The following is a 14714-nucleotide window of genomic DNA, read 5'->3' as shown; positions in this document are numbered from 1 at the left end:
CTTGAAACAACTTGAAAAACCTTGACAAGACACAACTCAACATTACATGACTCGACAATGCTACAAGACTTGGTGAGACAATTTCACATAACATTTCGGCACAACTTGACACAACTCAAACCAACCCAGTGCAACACTTTTTGGCACAGTGGCCCACATTTATCAATCTTGCGTGGGAATTGGCCAAGCGGCAACCTCCGGTCTGGGAATATGAGACAATGTTGAAGTGCTAAAATCTGCTGTTTCTCGAGTGTTCGCTTGAAGCTGGCTCCGGAAGTAGCGGAAGTCACATACACACCAAGACAAAAAAAGCTGTTTTCAAAGCAGAAATTAACCTATTTACAGCCTGGTTCAAAAAACGTCTCCTGTCTGAGTCGCTAATTCTACTACCGGCTCCCACTGTACGGGGGGTGAATTTTTTTCTAACTTGGCCGTTCAGAGGATATTATAATCACGAGCTCCCCCAATAAGAGGCACAGCTCTGAGGGTCACGTGACGGCCGGCGCCCTATGGCTGTAGGCGAAGCCCTTGCCACTACCAATATGACCACTATAGTTGATGTGCTTCATTTTCCGTTTCAGTAACAGATGGGTGACGTCGGCAAGACTACGTCCATGTTTTATACCGTCTATGGAATTTGCGCAGATCTGGGTGTAAAAACGTTATTGTCATTGTAACAAGTACAACGAAATTGAAGTAACAGCAGCAATCAAGAAAACAAAAGTAAGAAAGTGTATAGAAAGTGTAAAAAGGTCCATAAGAAAACAGATGATGACAGCTTGTCCATCATTGTCCAGTTCAGCCAGTCTCCACCTCCACAGGGTCCAGGACTGAGCTTCTTCAGCAGTCTGTTCAGTCTCTGTCTCCTGGATCCTGTCTGCTCACAGCAGGTGAAGTTCTTCCAATGTGGCGTTGGTGTCTGATGTTAGCTCTGTTAGCCATGTCTGTGAATAGCATGATGCTACTCTGCCCTCTGGTATTCCCTCTGTTGCTGGGTTAGCATGGCTAGCTCATCCATCTTATTGGAGATAGATCTTACGATCCCGGTAACGATGGATGGAAGGACAGGTCCATGTCGTCACTTCTTAGCTCTCACCTGAGAACCAGCACGTCGTCCACACCTCCTTCTCCTCACCTTGTGGGAAAACATCAGGTCTTACACCAGTTAGCATTGACATGCTGTTCACGGACGTGGCTGACGGAGCAGACATCGGACGCCGCAACACATCGGAGGAGCTTCGCCTGCTGTGAGCAGACAGGATCCAGGAGACAGAGACTGAACAGACTGCTGAAGAAGCTCAGTCCTGGACCCTGTGGAGGTGGAGACTGGCTGGGCTGGAGAGTGGTGGACAAGTGGTGGACGGGATGTCGTCATCTAATTTCTTATGGACATTTTTGCACTTTCTATACTCTTTCTTACTTTTGTTTTCTTAAATGCTGCGGTGACTCCTGAATTTCCCCTCGGGGATAAATAAAGTATTTTCTATTTCTATTCTATTCTAGTCTCTATGCTACAGGCTGCTAACAGCTGAGTTCACATGTAAACAATGCAGCCATGGTTACATGTAGGATCTCCAGACAAACACAGGAGAAAAGTAGTAAAAATATCACTGAAGACACAAACAGTTTGGTGTCCATGACCAACAGGGCGGCGCCTAGCAACAATCTGACGTGAGACCATTCAACCCAACTCTATTCAACTTTTACTCGACGAGACTGGATTCAACATAACACAGCTACAACAACTCAATTCAACTTGGCACGACACCACTCAAAATGACTCGACATGACTCGACACGACACCTCGACTAGACATGTTATGATAGAAAACAATATAAGATATGATGCAACACAGGATATGATAGTTAAGGTGCTTCAACCCTACATGTGAGAATATGTTGAAATACATACTATACCACTGGAAACAATGTGACCAAATGAGATATGACACGATAACTCCACTTGTTAATTGTGTAAACAGAGTGCTGTAGAGGAAGGATGTTGCACAGGAAAATGTTCACTATAGCTTAATGTTTATGTTGCTCAACACCATCAGTGGAGTTTCCTCTTTTAATCTCCAGCTAACTGCTCTTTGCCCTTTAACTTCAAGATCAACCCAACGATATGCACAAGGTCAAACAGAAAAAAAAGATGTCATTCTTCATACTGACCACAGCCCAAATGTTAAGATATTCATGCTGGAGGCAGAGCAGAAAATTCCAGAAGAAGGAGACAGTAAATGTTGGCAATTTTTTAAAACGATGGTTCAAGTGATCATCTGACGATGAATAAACTGACCCACTGTGCTAGTTTCTGAAACCCTCACATGATCCACAAGGCAGAGAAAATGTGGGAATTTATAGAGGAAGTCACTTAATTGAGGATGTCTGATGCCTGGAGGTCAAATAGTTAATACACACGAGAGAGAACGAAGGGCTACGATGGGATAAATCCATTCAGAGCTTGTTTTTAAAGGCAAGAGTTACACAAACTGTCCTCTTCTTGCTTTTTTAAAACAAAGGTGAAGCCATAGATTGGATCATTCACCTTCAACGTCTTGTTTTCACTTTCACTGGATGCTTCTTGTGGGATATTCTGTCAAGAGGAAGTAAAGAAATGAGCTCTCCACAAACGGACAAGAGGAGTTCACATCTCTCAGCCTGGTTTCACTTCAAACCTTGTGGTTGTCTGTGTGTGTGTTTGTGTACATGACAGAAAGGTGTCAGCCCCATTCACAAAAAAATTACTGCTTCAAATCGATTCCTACGAGCCAAGTTTCTGTCAGCGGTCTTAAATGTGCGGACGTTTCATGAAGGCCCGCGATTGTTTCAGCCGAGGCCGTTTCAGCATCATAAGTTCTGCGGGCTGAAAGCGCCTGTCCCGCTCCTCTTTGTCCTTGCTCCTCCAGAGAGGAGAGAACAGAAAAAACGGGTGTGCATTCATTCTGGAGCTGCACCTGTTGATTGGAGAGTACGTCTTCCCCGTTTTACGTCTTGAATTTACGGCCCTCAGCTGGGGGGGGCGGGGGCGACCTTTCATTGGGGTTCTTTGGGAGAGCCGCAGCAGCTGTGATGACTTCACTGACTCCTCGTGTAAAAAGACATCGAGGAGGAGGAGGAGGAGGAGGAGGAGGAGGAGGACCCCCCACTTTCTTTCTGCACCTTGAACCTGATAGCAGCCTGATTTGACACGCTGCCTCCATCAGCTGTTAGCTTCTATCTGACTGAAGCGACTTTAAAAGGGCTACAAATTTATTTCACCCCATTTGTATCTTTCATGCCTCTGAAAGACAGACAGGAAGAGACCGCTAAAAAGTCCCCCGTGTTTCATATGTGTGGTCTTTGGCAGCAGAAAAATGTCTTTTTTATGAGGCCAGCAGCTGTGTGAAGGGAAACATTAGCAATGCTGACTCAGTACAAAGAGCCGCTAAGAAATCCCTGCCAATTTATCTCTGGTTTGGCAGAGAGAAGCGTGTATGAAGAGAAGTCTCTGCTTTGTAAATGATGATTTTAGGAAGCGCCCCATTAGCGAGCAGCTCCTTTTTCCCTGCTGGCTTCCCTCTGGAGCAGCTGTCGGTCAGCGTGTCAGTGGCTAAATCTCTCAAACATGGACCGCTAATGAGGCAGGAGCTCTTGGAGCAGCCTGGACTTGAACGCAGCATCACACGCTGTGGAGTGACGAGGTTCCCCTGGATATCATGTCCCAAATTTAAAGCTTGGCATGTCAGAATTTAACATTTCCTCTGACGTTGACGACAATAGCCTCATCCTGGTGGTCTTTCAAACCCAGAAGACCCCAGGTCATACATCCTGGATTATCTTAGCAGCCCGTTAACTCCCTTGTTTGTCGGGCGAGTCAAGAGGTTCCCGGGTAATGAGCTTGTTCTCGATGAAAGACGAGTCACAGATCGTGGCCTGAGCAGCCGGATCAGCCGGAGCGGCCGCTGTTGGCGTGAACGCCGTGGCACATTCCTGCTGGGTCACGTTTCAGGCGGAGATGTGGAGCAGCTGGAGATGGACGAGTTTAGTAACGGGTGACTCGAAGGGCTGACGTTGCTTTTATTCAGCGAGTTGGAAGCAGTTCTTGCCGGACCTTATGTCCTACACAAAATACAGCGACCCCGGGAAGTGAGCTGAACTTTTACTGAAGGGATCCTGAGACTTCACTGGTTCAGTTTGTGAATACACCTTTTACTGTAATCTGGGTTAACAGGGCATCCTGAAAAGTGTTACCAGGTCTCTTCCAACATAGCTTTAGCCAACTTTTAGCCAGGGTTAGACTATTACCACCCTTATGAATTAAATACTTGATCTAACAGGTCCAATCATATCAATCCACAGAAAGAAGTCATTTCACACTGGCTTGTTGACACTGTGACAAAAACATTCTTTAGCATTTCCTGTTCATGAAAGTTTGTGAAATGTCTTGGTCCAAGTAGCTTGTTTTGCTACCTTCACACACTGTACAGGGGTTAATTTCTTTTAGAAATCACTTGACTGACAGGCGGGCTTCCTTGTAGCTTCCTGCAAAGAGGCTAAAGTAGCAACTCTTTACCTCATGCTAACTCAGACAAAGCTAAGTCGAGTTCAGTTTTTCCAATATGGTCCTTGTTGACCATGGGCTTTAAAAGCTTGCTTTTGAAACAAACTGGTGATGCCACAGAGACAACGTCCACACGTTCCTCTGAAAATGAAATGTATAGTAACCATAGACTGTAAGAAAAATGGACGTCATCTTGCTCGGCTCCAAGTGAGGTCTCCACAAAAACTGCTCCCCCTGGTGGCTGGCTGCAGCATAGGTTAAAAAATCTGTCTCTCCAGTCATTCCAGATGGGCTGTGGTCAAACTTTAAAAAATTAATACACCTTATAGTTTTCATGTTCCTCATAAATTTCAGTTCATTCTTGATCTTGAAATTTATGAGGAAAGGAGCCACCACTGAGGTCTGCCATCTATCTGGAACCTCAGGCATTAAGAACGAAAAGTTTAATATTTTACTTTTTTTTGGTGATGATAATAATATTTCACAGATCTGTAGTCTTTACTGGCATTAAACATTTTCTAACTTATCAATTATGGACTCATCAAAGAGTAGCTCAGGTAGGAAACCAGTGGCGATTGCTCTAAGACTGCAAGGGAAGCTCAGCTTCCCCTAAAATGTCCCTCAAGAAAAGTGGTGATATGTACTGCTGTGTGTACATTTTATTGACAAAGTATGCGCTAGAATTCCTTCATCTTTTGTTCAGAATCAGCTCCTATCACAGGTAAATGGCTCCACCTCCTTCTCATTCATCCCAGCAGTGTCTCAGCGCTTTAACACAGTTGGACGCTGAGCGTCTTCTGACTTCAACGGGGAAGTGTAGAGTGGGTTGTTCCACTGTGGAAACTGGACGGTCATTTGATAAACGCTGGGCTTTGTCCCGTCCATCAGACGCTCAGCGTCTCTGGGGGTCAATGAGGCAGTGGGCTGGCCTGGACGCTGGGCTTCTGCATGATGATTGGATGATCTGTCTGAGGCCGAATCCCTTTTTGACTGACAGTGAAATGAGCCAGTCAGCGATCTTGAAGTATAACCCTCCACTGGAGCATCTTCTCAATTTTATATTTAGTTGTTCTGGACTGATCTGGAGGCTTTATCGATCCCCAGCGAGTTTACCTGTCTTAAAAACGAGGAGCGTTGTGTTTAAAGATTCTCTCTCTTTTCACCAATAAGCAGCTACACTAGAACAGCAGAGTTTCTCCCCCTCTCACTCACACTTACAGCCTGTTGTAGACTCACATGGCAGCTCCAGCTGCTAACAAGCTGGCACGGAGGGTAGAATTTACGTTTAAATAAATAAATAAACAAATTTATGATGTAGGCTGGAAAAAAATGAGCTTCCCCTCCTTGACTGACCAGCAGCCGCCACTGTAGGAAACTTTCCCTCCAGGTGTGTTGTTCTCTAGTGACTGACCTGCCTTAAGCTGCTGAAACTGGACGTCCCCACAGCTCCGCTCACAGTAGGAAAGCTCCCCCGCCTGCTTGTTGGTTGCATAATTGAAAGTGTAAAAAACAATTGGGTTCAGATTTGAGTCCTCCTCTGGGCTGCTCTGAACTGCATCATCCTGCTTAATGTGACCGCCTGCAGCTGAGCAGATTTCCAGTTTTAGCCGGGGCGCGCTTGTGTAGCTCACCTCTGGAAATAGTGTGAGATCACGTGAGAGGAGACGCGGTGCCAGAAGGCTCGTATATGTTACGACCTCGCCTACATTCTTTTAATTTTTTTAATGACAGTCCACTGGAAATATGCTTTCTCTGACACGGGCGTCAGCGCTTTACAGCCTGTCAGCCTGTGTGTGAATGGAAGAAGAGTGTTAAAGTGCTCGTGATGGAAGCAGCAGCTATTTGTGAAACAATGCAGAACATTTGAAACCTCCAGGAATATTCTTGCATGAGATTTCCCTAGTAATGGGTCCCCATTCATACTTTTTTCATACAGTGTGTACTATTTTGTGTCTTATTTGTCAATAATAGGTTTAAAGTCGCAGAAATGTAGGGAAGTCAACTTTTACCAATACGTCTGGTTATATATTGAGATATTCATGTGGTGTTTTGTGTCCGTCATTGTGTCTGAGATTGTTCCAGGATCATATTTAAGGTCAGTCTTGACTCAGCTTCTCTGTTTTTTCCCGGTATTTCAAACAGATGGCGTCCTCTGCTGTTGTTATTGAACTCATTTCTTCTCTAACACCCCACTCAACCATGAACACCTTCGGCATGTTTTACATTTACGCATTCCAGGCTGAATTTCCCCAACACACACACACATACGCGCACACTCAGACTCACACAGTGTGGGTTCAGGTGCTGTGGCAGGAAGTGAAGGAGGATTTAAACTTAACCAGAGCTGTCCAGCACCGTCACATCATCATAAACTGTCGGCTGGTTGAAAGGCTCAGTGTTAGATGAAATTAGCACTGTGTTGATCGATTTATATGGAAGTCGTTTGATGGTTTAACCCCCGAAACCTGACAGGAGCACAGCTAAGACTGATGACCTGACTTTGGTGTGAAAGCCACAGGACTTCAACGCTTGTCTGGTTTTTAATTCGAGGAAATAACCTCGAAAGATGAGCGCGCAATGCTGCAAACTTGACTTGACTTTCATGGTGAGCTGCAAATAAGCAGAACAACAAACCGATGATTGGTTACGTTGTGTGTTTTACAGATGCAACTGTTTGAAACTCTTTCAGTTCACATTGAAGCTTTGTGTGAGGCTAATTTGCTAAGATTTTCAGCTGACTCATGAGGAGCCCTTACATATCTTTTTAATGTTATTGTGCAGTGTTGTAATGCAATGTAAAGTATCTAAAAAACTTTCAACCACCTGTTTATATCAATATGTTTAAAAGTTGATACAGTTTATTGTTTGCAGTCTGAAAGCGATTAAGGTCCATCCTTTCTTCCTCCACTTGCGTCGTTCACTTGCATCTTAGTCCCTCCCACCAGAGATGCATGAGAGACGCAAGGAAATGAAGAGAGGAGAGAGGATGGAGGAGATTCGTTTTTAAAGCAATGGGACATCCTCTCTTCTGGAGGGTCATATGAAGTGACATGTTTCAGTGATGAAGGCATCAGCTGATCACCTCTGGATCATCTGTCAGTCAGCTCTTACAGCTGTTTGTGTGTCTGCACATGTGCGCTGTAATAACTCTGATCAAACAGAAACAGTAACAGAGATTTGTCTGTTCCTTTAACCAGTTTAACAAACACGTTACCATGAAGAAAACCTGCTCTCTGTTTATTCTGTGTGCTGTTGAGAAGCTCGAGGATATTATTTATTCGATTTCTGTATTAATCCTCTATCATATTGATTTGATGATGGTTGTGTTCAGTATTTTGTGCTTTAAACTCACAACAAACACTTTATTACCAGATTTATGGTCAGTTTCTAAACGATCCTCTGTGCCGGTCCTCAGCTCGTCTTTTCTCTCATTAAACTCTTTTGTGTTTGTGAAGGTTCATGTAAAGTCTGAGCCGCTGCAGCATCCAATCAGAGAGTGATATTCCATATGGGGGCGTGTCCATCAGTGAAAAGACTTCCGCAAAGCCGGCTCTTGTGTTTCCTCAATCATAGCTACTCCAATCAGTCTCCTCTCTCCTCTCTCCTCTCTCCTCCGAGCACAATTTTTGCGTTGGGACAGTCTTCAAAATGGCGACTGGGAAAGTACTTCCGGTGTTGTGGAGGAGATAGGACAGAGGAGACACGAAGTTAAAGCATTGAGACGCACCCCAGGTCTGCCCATAGCTCCACACTTAACAGGTCTCCAGAGGGCCGGCCAATCAGAGGAAAGGGTGTTTGGAAGCAGGGAGCCTTAAAGAGAGCAGCCACTGCAAAGCTCTCCAGACAGAGGCATAAATAATTGTTTTCTGAAAGACAAGTGTGTTTTTTTTCATCTGTGAATTATATAAAACTCCAACATGGGCACCAGAGGGACAGTATTAGGAAAAAAACACGCGCTATACCCCTCTTTAACTTTAAAACTTTAATCTTCAAACCTTATGTTGATAATGTATACTCAAGTTTTCAATCTCTTCTTAAAGAAAAATGTCAAACATCTTATGGTTTCATCTTCTGCTTTGCTCTGCTACTCACCATGGATAATAAACTGTTTTGGATGAGTCACAGCCACTTTCAATAAGAGCGTATCTTTATGTTAAGGCAGCTGGTTTTCCACCGATGAGTCCGCTCGCCTCTGTTTCTGGCACTAACTGTAGACGTGACACTGTAAAACCAGGCGTTATAAAATGAACCTTGAAGAGAGAAATAACTCAGTCACCCAACAACAGATAAAACTTTAAATTCACAAGAAATAAAACTGTTTGACTCAACCCACTCAGGGGTTTTTACTGCTTGATGTGGTGATGCCGATAAATTGTCTTGTTTCTCTCACAGCTGAGTCACTCTGATCACTCTGTCTGTGGCTTCAATGTTATATTCCACTGAATAAGCTCTATTCACACTTTTACAAGAATCACCAGAGAAGGTTGAATTTTTCACCTGACTTAACCCAGGCGACAGGTGTTCTGTTAGATTTTGCTGCTTGATTGAAAGTTGCCATCTGATAGCAGAGGCCGTCAGTTTGTGCTGTTTCCCCATGTTCTTTTGTCACAAACAGGGGAAAGTGTACTGTCAGAAAAGGGCAAACATGCTTTTGTCCTCTGTTTTAATTTTTTTTATGTAGGATGTCTTAATTGAAATTTGTCTTTCTTTTGAATTTTTTTTGTGTCCTTGTTGCCGTTGCCTTACCATGCTGTTTCCATTCAGTTTCAACCCGCACATCTTTCACAGGACTTCACAACTTTACAGCTCCGTAGTCCATTAATGTTGTTGTTTCTTTCCCACTCATGCAAATCATGCATGTGTGAATAGGGCTGTGATGTAGCCGTTTTCAAAGGACCTACATGTCGCTTATTTTGGCCATAGAAGGGGGGTGCATTTTTGAAAAGTGACTCTGGTACCTGTTTTCAAAAGTTTACAGTTTCAGTAGGGGTGTAACAAAACAGTCAACTCAGGAAATAATACAAAATACGACCTAGGGCTCACAATATGAAATAACTTTTAATTACAATATCACAGAAAAGATTCATTGTCAGACAGAAAAAACAGCAGCTTTTTTTCTTTTTCTTTATGCCAATCTTTTCACTACTTCCTCAAAGAACTGATTCTTATGTCTGACCAACGTAACTGGCATCATTATCTCCACCAAGGAGGTTATTTTTTTGGGAGAGTTTGTCAGTCTGTGAACAGCATAACTCAAAAAGTAACAAACCGATCTTGATGAAATTTTCAGGAAATTTCCAAAATGGGATGAGGAAGAAGTGATAAAATTTTGGAGGTGATCTGGATCACCATCTGGATCCAGGATTTTTTTTAAAGGATTCTTTATCATTGTGAGATAGGGCCATTTTCACCATATGTGTTTATAACTCCACGGTAAATGGTCGGATTGCTTTGCAAAACAATACAAGACAAGGTCACCATAATTTCTGACAGATGTAAAAGTACGATCCAGATCCTGGCAATATTCTGGATACTAAGATCCAGAATATGAAATATGTCCTGGGTCATCATAATTTTCAACACTGTCAGATAACAAATTATCGTACAAACCGGCAACTAACACCAAATTTTAGCAGACAGTCTGCTGAAAGGGAGTATAACAGTAAAGTAGGACAATTACAATGGCCCTCATTACATTTTTTTTTTATTTAATTTTTATGTGTTTTAATGTATTTAAATGAATACGGACTTTTGCTTGTGTTTAAGATATTTTAAGCCATATGTGTTGTTTGTGTTTGTACGGCACTTTGGTCAACTTTAGTTGTTTTAAATGTGCTCTATAAATAAAGTTTGAGTTGAGTTGAGTTGAGTTGATGTAGGATTTCCAGACAAACACAGGAGAAAAAGTAGTGAAAAAGAGAAAAAAAGGAAAAGCAGCAGCTTGGTTCAAAAAGTTCCTGTCTGAGTCGCTAATTTTACTATCAGCACCCACTGTACGAGGGTGATTTTTTTTCAAACTCGGCCGTTCAGAGGATATTAAGATCGCAAGCTCTCCCAATCAGAGGCACAGCTCAGGGTCACGTGACGGAGAGGCGCCCTATGGCTGAAGGCGAAGCCCCTGCCACTACCAATATGGCCGCTATAGCCGATGTGCTTCATTTTCTGTTTCAGTAACAGACGGGTGACGTTGGGGAGACTATGTCCATGTTTTATATGGTCTATGGTTAAGACGGCATGTTAAAGTTATTTCTTAACCAACAGTAGCCTCCCATGCCCGGATGCAGCTAAGGAGAGCGTGTGAGGAGACGGATGCGTCTTTTGCCTAACTTTGCAAAAACTCTCTGTTAGTGAAACAGAGTCAATGTATAGATTTATATCCCACATTGTCAGCGCCAGACTAAGGGAACCTAAAATTCTGTGCAGAATACAGGGGGACATGTGTAAACAGAAAACTCCTGAAATTTACTAAAATTTTCCACAGTTTACATTTAAAAAAACAGTTTGCACAACAACCATTTCTGAATGACTTTTTACTTTAGTTTGAAAGAGTTGAAACAGCATTTATATGTAGCTAATCATCACTGAATTTGACTCACTGAAAGTCCCACCAAATGTTTAACCCTGAATTCTGTCACATGAACTTATCATCGTGTAAACCTGTCCTTACTCAAGACGTGAATAAAGACGAGTGTTTGTTGTTTTTCATGCCAGTTATCTGAGCTTCATGGTAACTGTACAACTCAAAATGAGAAAGGAGCGGCTCATTTTCAGAGCTGAAAGTTTGTTTTGATAACTTGCATTATGACACGACAGTTGTTCGTCTCTCAGTCATATCTGGAGTTGAACATGCTCTGTTTTCTCTCTCTGTTTTGCAGGTTGCTGGTGTTGCAGACCCTCATGCAGACATAGGTTTTACGGCCCAGCACACACACACAGCTGAAGCGACGGCGGATCTGAATGGAGATGCGATGGTATAGGAAACAGTGTTAATTCAGTTTCACAGAGTCTTAATGAATTGCAAACACTCTTACACCACCCTCTCTCACACACACATACACACACACATAGAAGGGTTTAATACTATCCACTTCCCCATTTCTGTGACACACACACCGACACCCTGAATGGGCCCCTGTGGTGATCTGCTCTGCGGTTGGGAAGTACCTAGTGTTACAACTGTCACGCTGCTGTGCTTAAAGGGGCAGTGCTGAGGACTCTCAGTTCGCACCACTGAGGGGAAGCTTCCTGAAGTTTACACAAGGGGTCAAGAAGTCCAGGAGTAGTCAAGGTGCTTTGATCTATGATAGAGACATTTTAATTTTTTGGGAAAAAATCATCAATCTTTGACAAAATATGCATAGCTTTTAGCTTATTTAAGTATTTAATCTGCTAGGAGCATACGCTAGAGTCAGGTTTTGGGATCTAAAAGTTTCTTAAAAATCTGGATCACTCACACCATGTTATTGCGTTTACATCTATGCCAAAAACCCCCAAACAATCCCAGAGAATTTTGGGGGGAAAAATGTGGAAATTTATGAAATATATAAGCAGCTAGAAGTTTGATAGGCAGAGTTGTAGGTTTTAATAAACAAGCCAGGCCAATTCTTTTCAAGGGGCAACATCAGGTTTAGAAAAATGAAGACTATGCAGGAGTCCTAAAAGTTGCTGTTCATCAAGAATCCGCTGGAAGCTGACTGCAGAAAGACCAGAAACCGTGTACACACCAAGCCAAAAAAACACTTTTATAGCACTAAGAGTGAATTATAGAATAGAATAGAATAGAATAGAATAGAATAGAATAGAATAGAATAGAATAGAACTTGATTTTCATTACAACAAGTACAACAAAATTGAAGTCACAGCAGCAATCAAGAAATCAAAAGTAATAACATGTATAGAAAGTGCAAAAAGGTCCATAAGAAAACAAATGATGACAGCTTGTCCATCATTGTCCAGTTCAGCCAGCCTCCACTTCCACAGGGTCCAGGACTGAGCTTCTTCAGCAGTCTGTTCAGTCTCTGTCTCCTGGATCCTGTCTGCTCACAGCAGGTGAAGTTCTTCCAATGTGGCGTTGATGTCTGATGTTAGCTCCGTTAGCCATGTCTGTGAATAGCATGGTGCTCTTCTGCCCTCTGGTATTCCCTCTGTTGCTGGGTTAGCACAGCTAACTCGTCCATCTTATCAGAGATAGATCTTATGTTCCCAATAACGATGGATGGAAGAACAGGTCGATGTCGTCACTTCTTAGCTCACACCTGAGAACCAGCACGTCGTCCTCACCTCCTTCTCGTCACCTTGTGGGAAGACATCGGGCCTTACACCCGTTAGCATTGACATGCTACAAATATTAAATATTAAGTTTAAAAGCAGCTAGGATTCTGGGATATAGCTATAGGGAATGAGCGTTGAGGAAAGGAAATACTATTTGATCGTCATCGCTAACTATTCACTGTTTACTGTCTCTGCAGACATGGGGAGATAGAGATCCATTTAATGGGTGTGCAAAGTCGTTGAAGGCTAGTTTGATGTGATACATGAATAAGTGTGATCTCAGTATTTTTTTAGTTTTACTGAACAAAGTTTACACATGAACACATTATTTTTTTCAGTTTTACCGACAGATGCTTTCTTGTGTCATTGTGGAAGTGTTTTGATATTAAATGGCAAATAGCTTAAAGTTTCATGAAAATATCAGTTTTTCATTATCAGACAATTCAAATATTTGAAAATCATCATCATATATATTTCTCCCCCATCAAGACCCTAACATACAGCAGACTAAATCCAAGGAGGTCACATTTAGAAATGTTGGACTCTGATCTGTCATGTTGATCATTTTCCAAACATTAATGGTTGTCTTATAAGCATATCTGAGATTTCCCTGCTGTAGTGTGAATCTTCCTCCTCAAAAAATGCAAACAGAAGTTTGTTTCAAAGAAATGAGAGCTATTTCTCATCAACCTGGGATTCTTTCTTTTTACGTTGTCGCCATAAATGTGTCATGGGGTTGAAGGGAGGAAAGTCCACGACAGATGTGACTCATTGGTTGTTTTTGGTCTTCGAGGAGATGCGACGCGTTTTGGGGTCATTATCCTCCTCCAGCATGAAACTCCCTCTACGAAGATGCCAGTCAGAGTTTGAGAGGTGCGTCTTCTGAGTCAGGGTGTGTGACTTCTCTCAACCCTCAACTCTTTTACCTCCACAATTTGACTCCATATGATTAACTTCTGTAACCAGACATAGTTTTATTATTTCACTTTCAGTTTGCACTGGTGAATTTTTCTTCATGCTTCACTGTCCACTCTTCTTGTAAAAGCATCCACTTTCTCTGAATAAACTATTCACACTGGGAGATCTTTCTGTGTTTTTTTGCTTTTCTTTTGAAAATAACACCTTTACACACCTAACACTAAGGCACACTCCGGTTCCTCCTGTGTAAAGCTGCAGAGAAACAAGTGTTTGATCTGTACCTGAGCTCCTCACATCTCTCACAGGGGTCATTTAAGAACACAGGATGTGTAACAAAACCTCCACAGCAGCTCAGAGGTACTTTAAAATGAATGAGGATTCTCAGTTGCATCACTTCTATGATAATATCCACACTTTCATCTTTTTTTTTAATGGTTTCACTAAGAAGAGAAATAATTGAGTTCCTCAACGTTAGCATGATTGTTGAATAAGGCTGCATATCATCGTTCTTTAGCAAACATTTATTTGATGATGGAGAGTTAGCTCACCAGCCTCAATAGCGGACATCAAGTATTGCTAATGCTAATTAACCAGCCAGCCTTTATGGCTGTATTGAGTTTTTTTGGCACTTCACAGAGAAAAAAAATTCTATTTTTTCTCTTTTATCGCCTTCAACCTAAAAACCCCAATGATATTATTTCCTCCTTTCTCTGTATTCCACCATTGCATTTTGAAGCATCAGTTTTCTACTGATGTTATTCTCAAAATGTCTTATGATAAGTTTAATTTATGAAATAATAATAAAAGAAAATTGAAAAATGAAAAAAAAAAAAAAAAAAAAAAAAAACTGCTAAGCTGAATTGATTATGTGAATTTCGACCGTGGCCAGACTGGCTAGCTGTTTCATTACCTTCTCTTATGCTAATTTAAGCTATCTGCACCATAAAGTATCTAATTTACCATTTTACAGTTTAACTTTTTGT

General features: G+C 42.1%; 1 long non-coding RNA gene across 3 annotated transcripts in view; it reads left to right on the top strand.

Annotated features, from left to right (window-relative positions):
- The window catches only part of LOC141807604 (uncharacterized), a 93607-nt gene that overhangs the window by 26372 nt on the left and 52521 nt on the right, over positions 1-14714 (top strand). For 2 of the 3 annotated variants that reach the window (XR_012599850.1, XR_012599849.1), the window contains exons 2-3: positions 11418-11513; positions 13607-13686. This is a non-coding gene — a long non-coding RNA (uncharacterized LOC141807604). Of the gene's footprint in view, positions 1-11417; positions 11514-13606; positions 13777-14714 lie in introns of those variants that run through there. The other variant, XR_012599848.1, reaches the window with a different exon arrangement.

This window comes from Halichoeres trimaculatus, unplaced genomic scaffold, assembly GCF_033239565.1.
Source record: "Halichoeres trimaculatus isolate MK-OKI-2021-1 unplaced genomic scaffold, fHalTri1.1 fHalTri1_scaffold_18, whole genome shotgun sequence".
Classification (NCBI taxonomy): Eukaryota; Metazoa; Chordata; class Actinopteri; order Labriformes; family Labridae; genus Halichoeres; species Halichoeres trimaculatus.
Note: the sequence above shows the minus strand (reverse complement) of the source record. Positions and strands in the feature narration are given on the sequence as shown.